The sequence below is a fragment of the Pleurodeles waltl genome, chromosome 10 (assembly GCF_031143425.1).
Source record: "Pleurodeles waltl isolate 20211129_DDA chromosome 10, aPleWal1.hap1.20221129, whole genome shotgun sequence".
In the NCBI taxonomy this organism is placed as follows: Eukaryota; Metazoa; Chordata; class Amphibia; order Caudata; family Salamandridae; genus Pleurodeles; species Pleurodeles waltl.
In genome coordinates, this window is record NC_090449.1 from 1053386392 (window position 1) to 1053408514 (window position 22123).

A 22123-nucleotide genomic window follows, 5' to 3' on the forward strand; every position below is an offset into this window, starting at 1 on the left:
TTAAGGAATATAATATTATTAACCGGGATCAAGCGCTGAGGCTACTTATAGACATGAGATTTTTAAATGTAACCTGTGCGCTGGGCCTTTTTTAAAAATGGTTTAAGAGGGGTTTTAACTGGACTTATAGGGTCCGGCATAATGTAGGAAGCTAATGGGATTGGAGAGTTTTAACCACTATAATTGATTATTTTAAAATTATATTGGTGGGTGGTATTATAGACGGTTTACCACGTTAGAGCTAGGCGTGAAGTAAAATGCTGAGCACTTTATATTGGAAACTGCACTTTATGAAATTGTAAGAACCTGAGTTTTATCAGAATTGTATGTGGGATAATTTGGTTAGCACATTGCATTTTACGAAATTGTAAGGACCTGAGTCCTGTTAGAATTATATGCGGGATAACTTGGTTGGCATGGTGCGTCCGGAAGAATTAGTCGGGAAATGAAATTGGTTTAAGGGTGGAATAATTTAATGAATTATGTAAGTAGAGCAGGTTAACAAGAATTAGATTGAATCAAGAATTTGGTATGTGAATGTATTATGTAATTTAAATGAATTTGTACACTCTATTGTTTTTACACTTTTAAGGTTTATGCCAAATCAAAGGAATTTATGAAAAAAATGAGTTTGGGACTCTCAGCTGAGCTCCTGGAGGTCTACTATGTCTGGTGGGCTGTTGCCACCAGGCATCCTCTCAGAAACCCACCACCACAACCTTTTCACACCACTAGTCAGGGTATTGAAAACTGATTACTGCAAAGCCAGTCAATACCTTTGAATTCTTCGCAGGTGGAAGGGGTGGCAGAAGTGAAAAAGGTCACAGGTTGGTTTCATTGCGGGTTCATGTGGCATCTCTCTACTGCAGTGGTTCCCAACCTTTTGACTTCTGTGGACCCCCATTTTATCAATACTGCAGCCCGGGGACCCCCACTGAATCATTATTGGAATCCGGGGACCCCCACTGAGTCATTACTGATAGTGGGAACCACTGCTCTACTGCAAAGACAGGTTGTGTATTGTTACGGATAGAATAGCACCATGGATTTGTGCGGTGTCACACATGGTGGTGTTGTGTGGGTGCACCTATGACGGTAAAAGTGTTCATGGTTACATTTCACGTTTTTCTCGGCATGTGTTTTTAGTGTGAAGCATCTGTTAATGTCCCTGGTCTCTAGTGGCTGGTAGGAAGTGACTTGCAAGTTCTTCCAGGATGGGTAATAGTGTAGATGTTTGCATTAAAGACTACAAGTGTGTTGTCGTGCCATGCAAAGTTTATTTGCTTGAATGTAAATATATCACTCACACTTCCCCCCTCTACAGTAGAGGGTGAGTATACACTTTGTCTCTGCTTCTGTGTGCACTGTGGATGGTTCTGGGACAGTTTCGTGTTCATGTGTGTGGAAGAGGATGAGGACAACGGTTTGGCCTTTTCATTGATGTAGAAGTCATTGTGGCATGTGTACCCTGGTCCTGAGTGCAGCGGAATGTGATGTGGTATTTGAGTGCTGTGGTCCTATTTGTATGGGCGGAGGTGAGTGTTAATACACTGCTGCTGTGGTCACCAGAGGGCGATGAGTGGCTTCTCCTGGTTCTATATCTGGTACATGATGTTCTGTGAATATTGTGGTTTAATTATGATGCTGTGTAGTGTCTAGAGTATCATGAGATAGGGTTGTGGTCACCCAGGTTATGTACTTGCTTTAGGCTTGGATCTGCTCCCTCTGTTTTATCTTACATATTTGTTTGTTATTGTTCTTAAATGATGAGTTAGAACCTTCAAGCTGTGTTTTTGTCAGGAACCTGAGAGATGCATAGAAATGTTTACCCATCACCCATAGTAGCTGACTTGTTTTCCGCCTGATAATGTGAGTGGAGTGTCTTGCACATCACTGCCAGAAATTGTGTCTCAGCTCTCAGAGATCTGACCTTTCGTTATTATTCTTGCCAGAGGTATGCATCTCACAAGAGTGGGCGCCATGTTAGAATCAGGCAGCATTGACGATGTCAGGAATGAGCTCTTACCGTTTTTCAATATCGCACTGAGTCTCTGGATTCCACTTTTTTGGGTTGGTGCTGCCTGGAATCATTACTCTTTGATCCCCAGCCTCCAGAACCAGGCGGATTTCCTGCAAGAAAAATATTTTGGGGGATGATTTGGCTTGTTTACGAGCTCCCAAATAGCCCTTCTACCAAGGGGCAGTTTTTTAAAAACTTGGATATTGCTGTCCTTCTTCGCCTCAAATTCATTTAAATTCAGGCCCGGGACTTAATAGGTGGTTATTGAAAATACTTTGTTTATGGAGATTTATAATATATTTGCATATCCCATATTACAAGTAATGTTTGTCTTACATAAATTGACAAGCTCTCTTTTCTTGTAGTAATTAACATGCTTTCGTTGGTTGTTGACACATTATGTATTTTCCAGATGCTTAGGGAAGCAGTGCAGAAGGGGTGAGAAGCTTTTTTTTGTTTTTGTTGTTTAAACAGTTGATGTAATTCTGCTCTTTGACCTGATTTGCACACTGTGGGACGACTCTAGCAACCAGATTTGTGACTTCACGGCTCAATTGTAATATCCTATTACAGTAGTGACAAGTATCTACCAGCGATGTTGCAACTACAAGGTAATAAGAGAATGTGAGACTGGATTGTATTGTATTATAGCACACTACGAAGAAATGTTATATCTAATGGAACATGACAATGCTAAGTACTTCTCTGAATCCGAAAACAAATTATGTATCAACAGTGAGTAAGCACTTCTCCATCCCCAACAACAAATTATGTATCAACAGTGAGTAAGCACTTCTCCATCCCTGACATCAAATTATGTATCAATAGTGAGTAAACACTTCTCCATCCCTGGCAACAAATTATGTATCAACAGTGAGTGAGCACTTCTCCATCCCTGGCAACAAATTATGTATCAACAGTGAGTAAGCACTTCTCCATCCCCGACAACAAATTATGTATCAATAGTGAGTAAACACTTCTCCATCCCGGCAACAAGTTATGTATCAACGTGAATAATTGTAGGAAAGTGCTCCTTTTGGCATGGTTACTCCCCCCACACACTTTTTGCCTGATATCTGATGCTAACTTGATGGAATGTGTGCTGGGATCCTGCTAACCAGGACCCAGCACCTGTGTTCCTTCCCTAAACTGTACCGTTGCTTCCACAATTGACATGCAGCTAAGCCCCTTGCAAAAGGTACCAGTGGTACCAAGGGCCCTGTGACCAGGGAGGGCCTCTAAGGGCTCCAGCATGTGTTGTGCCACCCTAAGGGACCCCTCACCAAATGGATGCACACTGCCAGTGCAGATTGTATGGGTTGGTGGGGGAAAAAAGGCAAAGTCGACATGGCATCCCTCCCTGGGTGCCATGCCCACCTCACACTGCCTGTGGCATAGGTAAGTCACCCATCTAGCAGGCCTTACAGCCCTAAGGCAGGGTGCGCTACACCATAGGTGAGGGCATAGCTGCATGAGCAATATGCTGCTACAGCTTCTAAGTCCATTCTGAAACCCTGTAAGTGCAGTGTGGCCATACTGAGTACATGAGCTGTGAGTTTGTCATTACAAACTCCACAGCCCCATGACGGCCTCACTAAAGACTGGGAAGTTTGGTATCAAACTTCTCAGCTCAATAAACCCTCACTGATGCCAGTGTTGGATTTATTGACAAATTCAAACAGAGTGCATCTTAGAGATGCCTCTTGAAATTCACCATCTCTCTAGGGTGTGGCTAACGGGTCTATGCCAGCCTGCCACCACCAGGCAAGTTTCTGACCCCATGGGCTGAGGGCCTTTATGCTCTCATGAGTTGGAGACAAAGACTGCTCTGGGTGAAGGAGCTTGACACATCCCCCTGCAGGAACAGTAACACTTGGCATTTAGCTTTAAACGCTCCCGCCTTTTGTTCTGCTGCCTCAGGGACTTCCAGCTAGTGGAGATGCCCACCCTCAGACCAGGTCCCAATTTTGGCAGCAGGTCCAACTACAAAAATTAGTAAACACCAGGAGGAGTGTTCGGCCCAGCGAATAAGCACTTCTCCATCCCGACAACATATTACGTATCAACAGTGAGTGAGCACTTTTTCATCCCTGACAACAAATTATGTATCAACAGTGAGTAAGCATTTCTCCATTCCTGACAACAAATTATGTATCTCAAGTGAATGAGCTCCATTGGCAATTTAAAGAATTAATCTGAAAGAGACATCAGAAGGGGAAATAACTTCAAGTGCCATTAATCAGTGAGGAATCATATAAAGGCCCTCATTACAACATTGGTGGTAAATCCCGCTTAACGCCGTGCAGAAGACCGCCAACACACCGCTGCGAAGGCAGAATTCCGCTACAGCTATTACGACCCACAGCTCGGAATCTGCCAAAATGTAGACACCCACACAAGTCCGCCACACCAAAGGTCAGTGATAAACTGGCGATAGCAAAACCTCCACCGGCACGCCAACAGGAATACGCCCACACTATCACGACACACGAATCCATGCGGCGGTCTTTCAACAGCGGTATTCCATTAGCGGTACACACCGCCGCGCTCAAAATACACCACACATTTACAAAACACAACCACATTGGACTATTCCAAATACACACACCTGATACACATACACACACCACTCCCACACACCCAATACAATATAAAACACACACCCACATCACCCACAAACCCTTACGACCAGAATTGCTAAAGAAGGCCAGAGAGAGACACCACCATCAACAAACTAGCATCCACAGGCACACAACACCATCACTCACACAACATCCACGCACCTCAGACAACACACACAAACATATCCCCTCACACATCACAACACACACCACCTCACACACCACCCACACTACACCATGGCACCCCAAAGACACCCCAGGTTCTCTGAGGAGGAGCTCAGGGTCATGGTGGAGGAAATCATCTGGGTAGAGCCACAGCTATTCGGATCACAGGTGCAGCACACCTCCATAGCTCGGAAGATGGGGCTATGGTGCAGAATCGTGGACAGGGTCACCGCAGTGGGACAGCATCCAAGAACACGGGATGACGTCAGGAAGAGGTGGAACGACCTACGGGGGAAGGTGCGTTCCGTGGTCTCAGGACACCAGATTGCAGTTCAGAGGACTGGTGGCGGACCCCCACCTCCTCCCCCACAACTAACAACATGGGAGGAGCAGGTCTTGGCTATACTGCATCCTGAGGGCCTCGCAGGAGTAGCAGGCGGAATGGACTCTGGTAAGTCAACTCTATACTACTACTACCCCCCTACCTGCATGCCATCACATACCCCCACCCTCACCCTCACCCCATCACTCCAACACCTCACATATGTCCCACTATCACAAACCACCCATCCCAACACCAAGCCCTGCATGCAACAACAAAGCATGGACACCCATCACCAGAGCATGTTCATTACAGATACCCACACAGACCCCAAAACAATTATCACACAAGGTCCTACACAAGAATGTAAGCACTTGGGTACATGGTCACCCACCCATTGCACACGATGGCACACGCAGATGCAATAATCATGCCTTTACATCCCTGTAGGTCCCCTACCCAACGTCACCGGACAGGAGGTTCCAGACATGTCCACTCCCCCCACAGAAGAGGCCCACAGTGATGGCAGCAGCTCTGTCCAACTGGATGTAGATGACCAGCCCGGCCCATCTGGGACTTCTTGACAGTCCGTTCCCCACACACTGGCACGTGCCACCACAGAGCCTCCACCCTCAGGAAACACCAGCACAGCACCCACCCAGCGGGCCCATACCTCTGTCCCCAGGACACGTCAAGCAGCAGTGTGTCCACCACTACAGGGAACCCAGGCAAACCCAAGAACAGCATGGACCTGGGGGAAGTGGCAGTGGGCACACGGTTCAGGGGACAGAGGAACAGGAAAACCGGGAACTGGGAGGACTGCTGTGCAACAGGGGGAGGAGAGGCCCAGGGAACCCACTCTCCACAAGGCCCTCTCCAACATCATGGGAGCGTACCATCATTCCCAGGAGACGATGGCAACGGTACTGGCCAAGTTTCAGGAGACCCAGCGGCTGCAGGAGGAACAGTATTTGGGGATCAGGGAGGAACTCAAGTCCATCAACGCCACCCTGGTCACCATTGTAAGGGTGCTGAAGGACCTTGTGAACACCAGGAGGGACACTGTGGCACAACAAGGGGCCCCTGACACTAGCCTGGACGATGAACTTCCCACCACCTCCGCCGGCGCTAGTGGACAGGAGGCACCACCACAGGACCACGACACCAGCACCCCGCCCCCTGCAGATGGAGAACCACCCCGCAAACAGTGCCTGAGATCCAGGACAAAGACAGAGAACAATGCCAAGACCCCCGCCAAGAAATGAGACCACTCTGAATGTCATCCTTCTGTCCCACTTTGTTACCCTGTCCATCCTTAAACTGCCCTAGCTCCACTTCCTATGCCCCTTTGGACAATGCACTTGTGAGACAAATAACTGGACTCTGCCATGGACATTCCTCCACCATCACCCCTGACCATTTTCCAACTTCCTCCACTAAATAAACACCCTTGAATCACAAAACAATCTGGAGTCAGTCTGTGCTTTCACAAATGTGTATTTGCAATAACTGAGGAAAATAGCAATGTCCGTTGTATTATCAACATACCTATGTCACACAGCTCTTGTCCATGAGGTAACATAGCAGAGGTCACACAGTGGGACCCACATCTGTGAAATGGAAAGGCAAAGTGACAGGTCAGTGTCCATACACTGGGTGAAAGTGACAGACATATGATAGGTCTAACAATTGTATGAGATGTAGGAGGCAGTGATGTCTTCTTACCTGTGTCTCACTGGAAGTATTGCTGGATCACGTTGTTTCTGTTGTCGATATCCTCTTCTTCTGCCTCCTCGTCTTCACTGTCCACAGGCTCCACAGCTGCCATAAGACCTCCTTCTGGACCATCCTCCTGCAGAAAAGGCACCTGTCGTGGCAAAGCCAAATTGTGCAGCATACAGCAGGCCACGATGATCTGGCACATCTTCTTTGGTGAGTAGTACAGAGAACCACCGGTCATATGGAAGCACCGGAACCTGGCCTTCAGAAGGCCGAAGGTTCTTTCTATAATCCTCCTAGTTCACCCATATGCCTCATTGTAGCGTTCCTCTGTCCTTGTCCTGGGATTTCTCACTGGGGTCAGTAGCCATGACAGGTTGCGGTACCCAGAGTCACCTGCAAATGTCGAGGGACAACTGCTAGACACACACTAACCCTTAGGGACAACCCCAGACCAGACAACTATTCACAGGGTATAGGGTCCTTGTCCTCACCTATTAGCCACACACGATGCCTCTGGAGTTGCCCCATCACATAAGGGATGCTGCTATTCCTCAGAATGTAAGCGTCATGCACTGAGCCAGGAAACTTGGCATTCACATGGGAGATGTATTGGTCGGCCAAACACACCATCTGCACATTCATTGAATGTAGCTTTTCCGGTTTGTGTACACCTGTTCACTCCTGCGGGGGGTACCAAGGCCACATGCGTCCCATCAATGGCACCTATGATGTTGGGGACAAGTCTCAGGGCATAGCAGTCACCTTTCACTGTAGGCAAATCCTCCACCTGAGGGAAAACAATGTAGCTGCGCATGTGTTTCAGCAGGGCATACAACACTCTTGACAACACGTTTGAGAACATAGGCTGGGACATCCCTGATGCTATGGCCACTGTAGTTTGAAAAGACCCACTTGCCAGGAAATGGAGTACTGACAGGACCTGCACTAGAGGGGGGATTCCTGTGGGATGGCGGATAGCTGAAATCAGGTCTGGCTCCAACTGGGCACACAGTTCATGGATTGTTGCACGATCAAGTCTGTAGGGGACTATTACATGTCTCTCTTCAATTGTCGACAAGTGGTCTGTACACCGGAGGATGCCGCCATCTCCTCACCTGCCCCAGCAGACGTGCCCTATGGACGAGAACAGCGAGCACAGAGTCAGCCAACACTAAGGTAGTAAAAAAAGAATTTATTGCACACATTTGACAATCCGCTATGTACCTGTCTCGGTGTGTATGCAAGGCCTAGATATGTGTGACGCATTAAAAAATAATGCCATGTGGCCCCCTGAAATGGCAGCTGCCTGACCCGCAATGTGGGACAAGGGGATATGAGGTAACTGCGCTGGCGTTGTACAAGGTCGCGGTAGGCCGTCGAAGACCACGGCGCCATCCTGCATTGGTTAACATTGGGCCCTATGGGTCCCAGGAGCCAATGACGATGTACACCGGCGGTGACGGTACACACCGCCGCGGACGTGACCGCCATTTTCACTCTGTTCACTCACTTGATACCTGACCTTTGACAGGAGAGGACCTACACTGCAAGTGCTGCTGTGACCTCAGTCTGGAAGCGACAATGGCTCATGTGTCTGGGGAAAGGGCCCCTGCCTTCACTTCGGAGGAACTGGACAAGTTAGTGGATGGGGTCCTCCCCCAGTACACGCTACTCTACGGTCCTCCAGACAAACAGGCGAGTACACTGTGAGCATGCTGTATGGGCAATGCCTGTTTGGAGTGGTCTGGATGGAAGATACGGGGGGGACTGAGGCCTGCATGAGCGGACGGTGAGTGTATGTGCATCAGGGCAAGGGTGGGAACGTGGGCCAATGACTGTGACGGTCCGGACGGTTAAAGTTTTTCCTTTTCCCCTGTACTATTCCTCTAGGTCAGCACCCACCAGAAGAAGGATATTTGGCGTGCCAAATTTGGGGGTCCACCACAGACGGAGCACCCACTGCCGGAAAAGATGAGAGGACATTCGCCTCTGGAGCAAGAAGACGGCAGAGGCCCAGCTGGGGATGGCCTCCCAACGTGGGAGGGGTGCCCGTCGCACCATGACCCCCCTGATGTTCCGGATCCTGGCAGTGGCGTATCCGGAGTTGGATGGGCGCTTGAGGGCATCACAGCAGCCACAAGGGGGTGAGTACACTCTCATTCATCTGACTCTGCACGCATTAGGAGGTGTCTGGTTGGGGGAGGTGGGCAGTGGGTTCCCCTAGGCCGTGGCGAGCTTTGTAGGCAAGGACCCTTTGTGAGGCAGGATATGTGGCACCCCAACCCCATCAGTGGTAAGAGCCATCTACACCTAGTCAGGCTCCTGTGACCTCCATGTGTGCAGCAATCGGGCGTAGGCCTTGTACCCCATATCCCTGTGAATAATTAGGGAACTCTAAGTGCATGGCGTAGTGCAGAGGGCTGCTGTGTCTGTAGTGTCCGCCAACGGTAGCGGTATTGCATGGACTGAACACGTCCTTCTTCTTTCTTCCCCCCCACCTTTTTGTGGTCTCCCTGTTCTTGTGTGCATTAGCATCATCAGGCGGAGGAGCAGTGCCACCGGAGCAGGAGGGAGCTGCATCCCACATGGCCCTGATGGGGGGGACAACGGAGTCTGAAGTCACCAGTGGGACGGAGGGCGAGGGTAGCTCCACGGCGGGGACAGGAGCAGAGACCTGCGACACCGACCCCTCCTCTGATGGGAGCTCCCTTGCGGTGGCGGACCCCTCTGTGCCCACCGCATCAACAGGTACAGCTGCCACCTCCCCTGTCAGTATCGCCCTCCCAGCAGCCCCTCAGAGTGTGTCCCGTGGCCGCTCACCCAGGAGGGTGAGCATCTCCTTTGCCCCAGGCACCTCAGGCCCTGCCCCAGTCAGCCCTGCTGCCCTCACTGAGGAGGCCATTGACCTCCTGAGATCCCTCACTGTTGGCCAGTCTACCATTCTGAATGCCATCCAGGGTGTAGAGAGGCAGTTGCAGCAAACAAATGCATACCTGGAGGGCATTCATTCTGGCCAGGCAGCCCAACATAGAGCATTTCAGGCTCTGGCCTCAGCACTGATGGCAGCCATTGTCCCTGTGTCCAGCCTCCCCCCTCCAACTTCCTCCACCCAGACCCAATCCCCCACTCAGCCTATCCCAAGCACACCATCAGACCAGCATGCACACACATCGACACACAAGGGCGGCTCAGGCAAACATAAGCACCACACATCCCACAGGCACTCACACAAGCATCATACCCATGCACACATTCCAACATCCAGTGCCTCCACTGTGTCCCCCTCCTCCACGTCTCCCTCCTCCCTCCCAGTCTTGTCTCCACTCACACCTGCATGCACTACATCCTCAGCTACTACCTCCATCACCAGCACGCCCATCACCACACACCGCTCACGTGCAATCACCACCCCCACTACCATTCACACACCCCCTGTGTCCTCTCCCAATGTGTCTGTGAGCCCTCCTCCCAAAGTACACAAACGCAGTCACACATCCACCCAACAGCCATCCACCTCACAACAGCCTCCAGCCCATGCACCTTCACCCAAAGTCACCAAACAAACACCTCCTACAACCACTACCTCTTCCTCCACTCCCATACCCCTTCCATCTACCCGTCCCAGTGTGTCTAAAAAACTTTTCCTATCAAATGTTGACCTCTTCCCTACACCTCCCCCCCGTCCGTCCCCTAGGGCCCGCCTTTCCAGGTCCCAACCCAGCACCTCAGCCACCACATCACCGGGCACAGTGGTGCCAGCAATAACGGGATTTTGGAGTGTGCCAAGCAACAGGGCTGCCAGTGTCCCAAGGAGCGAGGGCAAGGACATTCCGCCACCTCCAAAACAGAAAAAGGGGCCCACATCCCGGAGGGAGAAGGCCAAAACACCTGCTACCAAGGGCTCAGTCAAGACAAAAATTGAAAGTGGCAAGACAGCTGCGCCACCATCCAAGGTGAGGAAGGGCCTGAAAATCAAAGGCAGGTCCACGTCGACGCCAACCTGCACGGCGGACAAGACCGCCACCGCCACCTGCACCGCCACCACAGACACCGCCGCCAGCACTCCAGACACTGAGCCCTTCACCAGCACACCGTCAGTGAGCCCGCCACCAGCACCGCTGCTACTGACACCACCGCCAGCACCCCAGACACTGAGCCCTTCACCAGCACCGCCGTCAGTGAGCCCGCCACCAGCACCGCCGCTACTGACACCGCTGACAGCACCACAGTCAGTGAGCCCGCCACCAGCACCGCCGCTACTGACACCGCCGCCAGCACCCCAGACACTGAGCCCTTCACCAGCACCGTCGTCAATGAGCCCGCCACCAGCACTGCCGCTACTGACACCGCCGCCAGCATGTCAATTCCAGGAGCATGGGAAGCTTGCATGTTGCACCACCGTCAGTGGAGTGTCACATCCACTACCCGAGTCCTTGGCAGGATGAAGCACTCTGGGCAACATGCCCTCTCTAGAACCAGCGGAGAGATACATCCACTACCTCAGTCCTTGGCAGGATGAAGCACTCTGGGCACAAAGCCCCCTCCAGAACCATTGGTGAGATACATCCACTACCTCAGTCCTTGGCAGGATGAAGCACTGTAGGCACAAAGCCCCCTCCAGAACCAGTGGAGAAAGGCATCCACTACCTCAGTCCTTGGCAGGATGAAGCACTCTGGGCACAAAGCCCCCTCCAGAACCAGTGGAGAAAGGCATACACTACCTCAGTCCTTGGCAGGATGAAGCACTCTGGGCACAAAGCCCCCTCCATAACCAGTGAAGAAAGGCATCCACTTGTGAAACTGTGGCTTTGCACTCCCCAGTATAAAGCAGTGGGCAACCCACCCACTGGAAAGACTTGAGAGACTGTGGCTTTGCACTCCCCAGGATAAAGCAGTGGGCAAACCACCCACTTGAGAGACTTGAGAGACTGTGGCTTTGCACTCCCTGGAAAAAGCAGTGGGCAAACCACCCACTTGAGAGACTTGAGAGACTGTGGCTTTGCACTCCCCAGGATAAAGCAGTGGGCAACTCTGTGGCTTTGCAATCCCCAGGATAAAGCAGTGGGCAAACCACCCACTGGAGAGACTTGAGAGACTGTGGCTTTGCACTCCCCAGGATACATCAATGGGCATGGAGCCCCCTCGTGAAGCTGGTGTCGTGCACTCATCCGGCTGAGGTGCCCCCCTTTCCTTCCCCCTGAGGTGCCTGTTTCATTTTGATCTGATGCCCCAGCAGTGTTCTCTCCGTTTCGAGTCTGGTATCTAGTGTGGGCCTCACCCATGCATTTTGGGCCCAGTGGTCCACGGACTATGAATTGTGCACTACCCGGACTTGATTGGTTGGTGTACATAATTGTTTATACTGTATATAAAGTTTTGACTTACGGATTTTTATTGATTACAATCGTTCAACTCATTTCCTTTTGTCCTTGCGTTCTTCCAGGGGGCTGGAGGGGGTGTAAATGTAATGTTGCAGCATTTATTGGTGTGTATGTTGTTGTGGGTGAGGGTGGGGGTGTTGCGTGTGTGTGTCACTATCTTTTCCCTCCCCCCTACCCTGTGTTGAAGGTGCAGTACTCACCGTGGTCATCGCCGCCGTCTTTCGTGCTCCTGGTAGAGGAGCAGGAATACTATTGCAGGGAGTATTTGGAGTTCAGGCTCCATGGCGTCCTGGTTCCTCGTGGGTTGTGTAGAGGTGAGTGTTTTCCCTTCCAAGTCCTGTTTCCGCTGTGTTTTTATTCACATTGAATCCGCCCCGGAAAACTGGCGGATTGGCCTGTCATAATAGTGTGGACGGTACATTGTCTTCCGCCTGTCTGTTGGCGGTGACCGCCATGCTGTTTGTTTGTACCGCCGTGGCGGTCGGAGTGTTAAAGTTGCTGTCTATGTTGGCGGTTTCTGCCATGGTTGTGATTCAATTTTTTTTACCGCCGGCCTGTTGGCGGTCTTACCGCCACTTTAACACCGACCGCCAGGGTTGTAATGAGGGCCAAAGTCTTTGTGAGCTGAAAGATTCAAACACGTCAATTGGGAATGTGTCTGAAACAATAGTAGCAGCATAAATATGCGTGTACATCATGTTATATATGCTGTAAAGTATTTTCTTGCTTTCCACTTGTACGCACTTCACTTGCTAAGACACAGTATTATCATGCATTCATTACTTCCTCCCTGGTTATCTCAGTCTATACAGAAATCACAGTTTCACAAACAGGAGCTGTTTCAGAGCCTGACTGTAGTCCGAGGGAAGGTTGGAGTGATACAGTGAACACTTCTCTGCTGACACCTTTTAGTTGCCTTGGCAGCATGTAAGTTCCAAATATTGCACAGAAGAGTTCACGTATCTCTCCTTTGTCCCATCAGCTTCTTTGAACATGTTCAAGTGCGCTTTAGTCACGACTTTTATTCCAACCTCTTCAGAGCAGGAAAGGAAAGGCAGCACTTTTAGCATCTTGGAAAGGAACATGTTTTGCAGCAGTGTCATGGGGGCAGGGAGGGGGAGAGAGCGGGGTTAGCCGGTTCCTGGCCCGATTGTGGGAGAGATCAGACCCACTTGGAACCAGGAATCTTTTGAAGGATTTCAAGAGCGCCCCTTTGCTTTGTTTCTTACAGAAGATGTGATGGAACATATGTGATTTTGCTCAGTAGCCAAAGCTAGGGGGTTGCTTTTACGAGTGGGGAGGCTGCCATTTGCCAACTGTAAATAAAACAAACATTTCTAATGCAACGAGTCTCATGTTTGCTCGAGTTAAAGCTATTAGCGTTGTAAATTCCCAACTGGATTTTTCTTGCCACATAAATTGAAAATGAAAAGTAAAACAGTTGACGTAAGTGAGCCGATTCAAAGCACTGCGGCCGCCATGAGCGTGAAGGAGAGACAAACAAAGAAATAGAAGCTCGCTTGCAGTCGAACGTATCAGCACACATGCAATTCTCCATGTAACAGGGTCGATGTCCAAGGCGGTAACAAAACCTCCCCAAAGAGGGACAAAAGTAAAGCATTTACCAATGCTAACAATGAATTTTTGAAAGGCAAGCCCATGAGCGAGTGATAGTGATGGGCGTGCGGTGGGGGTGGTTAAAAACCAACAGATTACAACCCGTCAGAGCTCTTGTGCGCTCGACCTAAAAAGGTAAGAGAATGGGTGAGTTGAATAGAAAAGAGTTGCAGGGTATCAGAATGAACATGGGCAGGGCAGAGGGCTACTAGGAAGAGTGGCTTGGCGGACACATGGTTGTTCAGAGATCTTGATGATCTTATAAAGCGAAACAAATGTCCAATGGCTTCTTAGCGCTAAACGTCCCGGTGTATGAGAAAAGAGAATCCTCTAAGTGGATTCACAATGAAACACTCTAAGCCTCACAGGCTTTCTTCTCATGAGACATGCCACGTCTTTTTAACTTCTTGTCCTGAAAGGGGGACTCTGGTATCTCTGGTATAAACAAAACTGCCTCCAGAGACACTGTGGGTCGGAGGTTTCCAGCTCTGAGCCACTGAGGGCTGATCCAGGACAGATTTTCACAACAACCATAATTTAAACAGCACATAATTAGATTTTGCATTTTAATTGTTCACATGTGGAAGTCCTGAAAATAGGGAAGGGACCCACCCTTCCATTCTCATCACTGCACATTGAACAAACTGACTGTAGATGCGAAAGGTATGTACTGGCCGCGAGCGCTATGTTCGAGTCTGAGCGCTATGCTTCTGCTGTACTAAACTGTGACTTGGCCTTTTCACATACTGGTGTAGATGTGGCCTAGTGGCACAGGCCCAGACGTTGAGAAATGGAAACTTTTAAGTCAAAGCTAACTCAGGCACCGTCTTTTCTAAGAAAATCACGTAATGTCCTTGCCTCTCCTAACAGTTTAATGTTCTGTCATATATATTTCTATGGCGCGCATTCCATCTTGCTATGTGAATTTTACAGTCCTAATTACATGTTCTACCCCCAGGTCCCATCATATCTTATTGCAGTGTTCAGCTTTCATTTGAACCGAATACATCTTAAGCTGTCCTGGCTGCACATCTGGCTGCGGTGCCTCTGCTACAATAACAAGCATTGGCAATGTATTAGGTCTTGCATTTGTGAGAGATAGAGCTATTGACGCTGTAAATTACAATATCTTTTACCTATGTGTTTTAGTTCCGAGTGTATTGTATGTATGCCGGGAGTCACAGCAACCCTCTCAGGCCCGTCACTGCAGAAGAGAGGACATAACAAGGCTGCCATCTTGGGAGTGTTTTGCCTCATTCTTACAGATTGGCTGTAATACCCTAGAGATGAAACCCTTTCTAGTGTGTTTACCTAAACTGTTCAAACAAGTCACAAAGAATCCCCTTTGTGGCTTTTAACCCAGGGAATGAGGGGGTCAAAAGAGATAGAGAAAAGGGGCCATATATTTCTGTGTGTTAACCTTTTAAAGTAATTATTTCTCTACAATTACAATACCAGCCTAACTTTTCAAAACATTGACTGTATACAAAGAGAATAACAGAAGATGCAGATTATCTGAACAGGAGGCTTCAAATGTGTGCAGATTGGTGAAACAGAGCTTCAGTGGTAGATGTGCCGACAGGATGGGTTCCAGAGGTGCTACATCTATCACCTTGGGTCAGTGTTCTAAAATACAGAAGTGCTGGTACTCTGCATTCATTTAAAGCATTGCTTTGGGTTAATAGTCTTATGCCAGCCCTCAGCTCAGGACTGGACTCTGTAGAACAGATACGTGTACCTGAATCTCCTGGGCCTTGACGGTGCCTTTTCAGTGCACACATTTGTGCACTGACTGATGGTTTTGAAGTGAGAATTATCTCTGTTGCGGTGGCTACTCAAAACTTGAATTCTTGGCCTTGCCATCTGGATCACTCAGAGTGAATGGGAAGCCTGTGTTTGGACAATAGACAGTTTTTTCACCTAGACCTGTGTTGCCCAGTGAGGCTCCTACATGGCTGGTTCATTGGCATTTTTTCGAGGTACAAAAAGGGTTCAAATTTATGTTTTTCTTGGGAATCCACGGTAGGTCCAGAACCATGTCAGAGTTTGTTGATACCCACATAAGATAAATTACGTCAAAATAATTCATATGGACCTCAAATTTCAAATATTTGTAATGTGAAAAAAACATGTGATGCAATTATGTAAAAAAACCACTTGATATACACTATTTCAATTGTCTAGGGTCCTTCCACTGTGGCCCTGTGCAAGCCATTTTATAATAACCTATCAATGTTGTGCCAGCGACAAATCTGGACTCGTCATAGCATCTGTAAGGAAATGGCTCCCTGTTGCAGTTACCCCCCACTTTTTGCCTGATACTGATGCTGACTTGACTGAAAAGTGTGCTGGAACCCTGCTAACCAGGCCCCAGCACCAGTGTTCTTTCACCTAAAATATACCATTGTTTCCACAATTGGCACACCCCTGGCATACAGATAAGTCCCTTGTAAAAGGTACCAGTGGTACCAAGGGCCCTGTGACCAGGGAAGGTCCCTAAGGGCTGCAGCATGTGTTGTGCCACCCTAAGGGACCCCTCTCCTAACACATGCACACTGCCATTGCAAATTGTGTGTGTTGGTGGGGAGAAAAAGGCAAAGTCGACATGGCATCCTCCTCAGGATGCCATGCACACAAAATACTGCCTGTGGCATAGGTAAGTCACCCCTCTAGCAGGTCGTATAGCCCTAAGGCAGGGTGCACTATACCACAGGTGAGGGCATAGCTGCATGAGCAATATGCCCCTGCAGTGTCTAAGTCTATTCTTAGACATTGTAAGTACAGTGTGGCCATATTAAGTATATGGTCTGGGAGTTTGTCAAAAACGAACTCCACAGCTCCATAATGGCTACACTGAATACTGGGAAGTTTGGTATCAAACTTCTCAGAATAATAAACCCACACTGATGCCAGTATTGGATTTATTAAAAAATGCACACAGAGGGCATCTCAGAGATGCCCCCTGTATTTTACCCAATTGTTCAGTGCAGGACTGACTGGTCTGTGCCAGCCTGCTGCTGAGAGACGAGTTTCTGACCCCATGTGGTGAGGGCCTTTGTGCTCTCTGAGGACAGAAACAAAAGCCTGCTCTGGGTGGAGGTGCTTCACACCTCCCCACTGCAGGAACTGTAACACCTAGCAGTGAGCCTCAAAGGCTCAGGCTTCGTGTTACAATGCCCCAGGGCACTCCAGCTAGTGGAGATGCCTGCCCCCTGGACACAGCCCCCACTTTTGGCGGCAAGTCCAGGGGAGATAATGAGAAAAACAAGGAGGAGTCACCCACCAGTCAGGACAGCCCCTAAGGTGTCCTGAGCTGAGGTGACCCCTGCCTTGAGAAATCCTCCATCTTGATTTTGGAGAATTCCCCAAATAGGAATAGGGATGGGCCCCCCTCCCCTCAGGGAGGAGGCACAAAGAGGGTGTAGCCATTGGCTACTGCCCTCCCAGACCTAAACACACCCCTAAATTCAGTATTTAGGGGCTCCCCAGAATCTAGGAAACTAGATTCCTGCAACCTGAAGATGAAGAAGGACTGCTGACCTGAAGCCCTGCAGAGAAGACGGAGACACCAACTGCTTTGGCCCCAGCCCTACCGGCCTGTCTCCCCACTTCAAGAAAAACTGCAACAGCGACGCGTACCCCAGGGTCTAGCGACCTCTGAAGCCTAAGAGGACTACCCTGCATCTAAAAGGACCAAGAACTCCTGAGGACTGCTGCCCTGTTCCACAAAGACTGCAACTTTGCAACAAAGAAGCAACTTTTAAAGACCACACGTTTCCCGCCGGAAGCATGAGACTTTCCACTCTGCACCCGACGCCCCCGGCTCGACCTGCGGAGAACCAAAACTACAGGGAGGACTCCCTGGCGACTGCGAGCCCGTGAGTAGCCAGAGTTGACCCCCCTGGGCCCCCACAGCGACGCCTGCAGAGGGAATCCAGAGGCTCCCCCCTGACCGCAACTGCCTGCTTCATGGAACCCGACGCCTGGTAAAGACACTGCACCCGCAGCCCCCAGGACCTTAAAGAACCGAACTCCAGTGGTGGAGCAACCTCCAGGTGGCCCTCTTCCTAGCCCAGGTGGTGGCTACCCCGAGGAGCCCCCCCCCCTTGCCTGCCTGCATCGCTGAAGAGACCCCTGGGTCTCCCATTGAAACCTATTGCAAACCTGACGCCTGTTTGCACACTGCACCCGGCCGCCCCTGTGCCACTGAGGGTGTAATTTCTGTGCCTGCTTGTGTCCCCCCCGGTGCCCTACAAACTCCCCTGGTCTGCCCTCCGAAGTCACGGGTACTTACCTGCTGGCAGACTGGAACCGGGGCACCCCTATTTCCATTGAAGCCTATGTGTTTTGGGCACCACTTTGACCTCTGCACCTTACCGGCCCGAGCTGCTGGTGTGGTAACTTTAGGGTTGCCTTGAACCCCCAATGGTGGGCTACCTTGGACCCAACTTTGAGCCCTGTAAGTGCTTTACTTACCTGTGAACCTAACAAATACTTACCTCCCCCAGGAACTGTTGATTTTTGCACTGTGTCCATTTTTAAAATAGCTTATTGCCATTTTTGCCAAAACTGTACATGCTATTGTCATGATTCAAAGTTCCTAAGATACCTGAGTGAAATACCTTTCATTTAAAGTATAGTTTGTAAATCTTGAACCTGTGGTTCTTAAAATAAACTAAGAAAAAATATTTTTCTATATAAAAACCTATTGGCCTGGAATTGTCTTTGAGTGTGTGTTCCTCATTTATTGCCTGTGTGTGTACAACAAATGTTTAACACTACCCTCTGATAAGCCTACTGCTCGACCACACTACCACAAAATAGAGCATTAAAATTATCTCTTTTTGCCACTATCTTACCTCTAAGGGGAACCCTTGGACTCTGTGCATGCTATCTCTTACTTTGAAATAGTACATACAGAGCCAGCTTCCTTCATTGGTGGATCAGCGGTGGGGTACAAGACTTTGCATTTGCTGGACTACTCAGCCAATACCTGATCACATGACTAAATTCCCAAAATTGTCATTAGAAACTGATTTTTGAAATTTGAGCTATTTTTCTACATTTTTAAAAGTCCTGCTAGGGCCTTGTGTTAGTCCCTGTTGGCATTTCTTTTAGAGTTTAAACATTTTGTAAAAGTTTGGATTAAGTTCTAGAAATAGTTTTAGATTCTTAAAAAGTATCTCAACTTTTAGAGAAATAATGTCTGCTGCAGAAGAGATGGTGGTGGAGCTCAACCTCACCCCTTACCTCCATCTTAGGATGTCAGAACTAAGGACTCTCTGCAAAATCAAAAAGATAAAAACTGGATCAAACCCTACCAAAGCACAGCTCCAGGAGCTCTTGGCAGAGTTTGCTAGAGACAACCCCTCTGAAGATACCCTTACAGAGGGGGAAGCTAGTGATGGGGAGGAAAATGTCCCACCTCCACTCCTAGTTAGGGAGACCAGGGTCCCTCAAACCCTGACTCCTCAAATCCTAGTCAGAGAGACTGGTTCTTCCATAGGGGAGTCCAGTACCTCTGAAAACATTGAGGGCAGCCTCAATGAAGATGACCTCCTGTTAGCCAGGATGGCCAAAAGATTGGCTTTGGAGAAACAGCTCCTAGCCCTAGCAAGGGAAAGAAAAGAGATGGGTTTAGCTCCCATCAATGGTGGCAGCAACTTAAATAGGGTCAGAGAGAATACTGACATCCTAAAAATCCCCAAAGGGATTGTAACAAAATATGAAGATGGTGATGACATCACCAAATGGTTCACAGCTTTTGAGAGGGCTTGTGCAACCAGAAAAGTAAACAGATCTCACTGGGGTGCTCTCCTTTGGGAAATGTTCACTGGAAAGTGTAGGGATAGACTCCTCACACTCTCTGGTAAAGATGCTGAATCCTATGACCTCATGAAGGCTACCCTGATTGAGGGCTTTGGATTTTCCACTGAGGAGTACAGGATTAGGTTCAGGGGGGCTCAGAAATCTTTGAGCCAGACCTGGTTGATTTTGTAGACTACTCAGTGAAAACACTGGATGGTTGGGTAACTGGAAATGAAGTGCATGACTATGTTGGGCTTTATAATTTGTTTATAAAAGAACACATTTTAAGTAACTGCTTCAATGAAAAGTTGCATCAGTATCTGGTAGACCTAGGTCCAATTTCTCCCCAAGAATTGGGAAAGAAGGCAGACCACTGGGTCAAGACTAGGGTAACCAAAACTTCCACTGGGGGTGACCAAAAGAAAGGGGTTACAAAGCCTCCCCAGGAGAAAGCGGGTGACACTAGAAACAAAGAAAAAGAGTCCTCTGTAGGCCCCCAAAAACCAGACCAGGTGGGTGGGCCCCAAGACACAACCCAAAACAAAGGTGGGTACCAGGGTAAGAACTGGGATGCCACTAAGGCATGGTGCCAAAACTGTAGACAGACAGGGCACCACACCAAGGACACTTCTTGTCCCAAAAACAAACCCCCTAGCAAAATCCCATGGCTGACCAGTGTAGCTATTGGGGATGACTCCTCAGATGAGGAGGTCTTCATAGCCTTCAACTGGAAAAAGGGCCCCACAGGTGAGTTAGAGATTCCAGAGGGAAGTAGACACTTCCATCACCTACTGGTGAATGGAATCCCAGCCACTGCCCTGAGAGACACCTGTGCCAGTCACACTATTGTGCATGACAGGCTGGTGTTCTCAAACCAGTACATCCCAGGTTAGACTGCCAGAGTAAGAGTTACCCCAGACAGGGTCACTGATAGGCCTGTGGCTTTTGTGCCCATAGAAGTGGGTGGGACTTTTAGCTGGAGAAGGGTGGTAGTCAGTACAGACCTCCCCCTTGATTGTCTCCTTGGAAATGACTACCCAGAGGTTAGTCAGAGCCCAAGAGAGGAGCTGGTCCAGTGCCAGTCCTCTCCCAAGGATTCTGGAGGTGCTACCCCTGCAGTTACTGCACGTAGGCCCCAAAAGAAAAAGAAAGAAAAACAGAGTAGGAAAGGTGGACAACCTTTAGCCATGGCTCCAGCAAGCCAAGGAGATTCTGATCCAGTAGGGGAGAACTCCGAAAATGGCACTGGTAAAGTCCAACCTGACCCACAAGAAGTCCTGGCTCGTCAGGCAACTGTTAAACCTGAGTGGGTGGCTCCTCAGTTAACAGAAGAAAGAGTGGAAGAAGGGTGTTTACTACAAGATGTAGTAACCCCCCACTCTTACACAGCAGACAGGCACCCTGAACCCAAAGAAGCCTGTAACTTAGCTCCTTCCCTTGCAGGTGAAGAGCTAAAGGTATGGTTCTGGGCACTGACAGCTGTCAGTGGCCTCTGCTGGGTGTCAGCCTTTATGGCTGCACTATCCTTGGCATGGTGGTCTGACCCCATGCCAAATAGCAAGTTAGGCCCCCTGACCCTGTTGGTCATGGTGGGGTTACTCCAGCTCTGGGTAACCTCTTTGGGTAAGCTAGGGGTGACCCTGGCTAAAATAAGATTAGCAGAGGTGGATACCTCTAACCCCAAAATAGAGAGAATGGGTGAAGACATTAAAAGCACAGAGAAGAGGCAATTCAGATTAGGTCATATCACTGTGGAAGTGGGTCAGTTCCCCAGAGGGAATGACTTGAACAGGAGGATGTAAGGCAGAGTAGGCCCTGCAACAAACCAGCCTATTTCCTCTACTCTTCCTCACCTGACAGACTAGGAAGACTCTCCCAGCTTTGGCTGAGTCTTCTGGCCTGTGGGCTGGGGGGGACTTGTGTAAGGAAATGGCTCCCTGTTGCAGTTACCCCCCACTTTTTGCCTGATACTGATGCTGACTTGACTGAGAAGTGTGCTGGGACCGTGCTAACCAGGCCCCAGCTCCAGTGTTCTTTCACCTAAAATGTACCATTGTTTCCACAATTGGCACACCCCTGGCATACAGATAAGTCCCTTGTAAAAGGTACCAGTGGTACCAAGGGCCCTGTGACCAGGGAAGGTCCCTAAGGGCTGCAGCATATGTTGTGCCACCCTAAGGGACCCCTCTCCTAACACATGCACACTGCCATTGCAGATTGTGTGTGTTGGTGGGGAGAAAAAGGCAAAGTCGACATGGCATTCTTAGACATTGTAAGTACAGTGTGGCCATATTAAGTATATGGTCTGGAAGTTTGTCAAAAACGAACTCCACAGCTCCATAATGGCTACACTGAATACTGGGAAGTTTGGTATCAAACTTCTCAGAATAATAAACCCACACTGATGCCAGTGTTGGATTTATTAAAAAAATGCACGCAGAGGGCATCTTAGAGATGCCCCCTGTAT